The sequence below is a fragment of the Canis lupus genome, chromosome 1 (genome assembly GCF_003254725.2).
Source record: "Canis lupus dingo isolate Sandy chromosome 1, ASM325472v2, whole genome shotgun sequence".
Lineage (NCBI taxonomy): Eukaryota > Metazoa > Chordata > Mammalia > Carnivora > Canidae > Canis > Canis lupus.
Genome location: NC_064243.1, coordinates 78,307,501 through 78,309,227, shown reverse-complemented (window position 1 = coordinate 78,309,227; position 1,727 = coordinate 78,307,501).

The window sequence follows — 1,727 nt, the reverse complement described above, 5'->3', positions numbered from 1 at the left end:
GAGGGGTGATACTTAGCTGAGCATTTTGTGAGCTCAGTTAGAGTCATGATAATGTTTCACATATCCCTCCAATCAATACATAATTGAAATCTACCAGGATATGACGAATACCGAATGGAACACAAAAAATAGGAAATGGACCTAACTGGCTTACCAATGGTAAATATAACCACACTGAAGGACTGGGGAGTAGAAAAACGAACCAAAGCAACTTAAAACAAAACAAAAGACAACGACAACAAAACCCCAAACACAGTTTGACTATATCTGTAAGGCTAAAGACAAAAAGAACTATGCATGAATATTACACCCCAGTTTATAAATGGGTTTTTCATAAGGATATGGATTTGAAAATATGGAATTACTTTGTGTATATGCTAGGACTGAGCAAAAAGTAAATATATTGTGGACAATGAAAGCTAAATTTTCTACTATCAGAGAATGGCATTACAAATAAGGGAAAGGCTAGAATGCATCCTATAGTGTTGGATTAGCATAAAAAGCAATTGGTATGGTCATTGGTTCCGGCATATAGACAGATAGATAAATGTAGAAACAAAGATGTGTATGAATGAGTGATTATATGCATTTATATTTCCCAGCTCCTCCAGCAAGAGAGCCTACAGGCAGTGACACCTCCATGGCAATGAGAATAACATTCTCCGGTTAAGGCAACTGAAGCTCCTTGGGGAGAGTTTAACAATAGATTTGGGCAGAGAAAATACAAGATAAGCTTGGGACATTTTGTGTTGCCAGAAAGCAAGGAAGTGTTCAAAGATGATGGAACCATGTGGAAAAGACACAGAGCCTAACCTGAAGAAGCTCTCATAGCCAAATCTGGGGAAATAAGGACAGTAATAGATTTATAACCTGGAGAAGAAAATGAAATATCTTTCAGTATATCCACTGATACAAGTAAATAATTGAATAAATTAAAGGAGATGGGACAGATTTCCTTGCAATAAAAATTTAATTATTAAATATAGAAGAAGTAAAGAAAAGATAAAAACCACCATTTTGCCTACTCCACAGTAACAACTGTTGCAAGGAGGAACCTTTGAGGGATGCTAAAATTAGTAGCAAAGGTATATTGAGAAACCAGGTATTTGCATAGTTTCAAAGTATCTCCCTACAAAATACTTCATTATAACATGGCAACTTTACAATGGAGATGCTGCCTTAACAAAGAAGTAAAATTCAAAAATCATTAGTAATAAAATACATCATCATGATGGATTTTCTTTTTTTTTTTTTAAAGATTTATTTATTTATTTATTTATTTATTTATTTATTTATTTATGATAGAGATAGACACAGAGAGAGAGAGGCAGAGACACAGGAGGAGGGAGAAGCAGGCTCCATGCTGGGAGCCCGATGTGGGAATCAATCCAGGGACTCCAGGATCACGCCCTGGGCCAAAGGCAAGAGCTAAACCGCCGAGCCACCCAGGGATCCCTATGATGGATTTTCTTATATTATGCAATGAGTAGGGCATAACATTAATTCTGTCTTTTTTTTTTTTACTAAAAATGTATAACTGCAGTCTAATCATGAGAAAATACCAAATAGAAGTTGAGAGACTTTCTATAATATAACTACCTAATATTTTTTCAAATGTGTCTGAGTTAGACTGAGGCACTATCAGAAGACACGGAGACATCACAACTAAGTGGAATCAGAGAGCATGGACCAGAAAAAGGATATTAGTAGGATATATGAAAGAACAC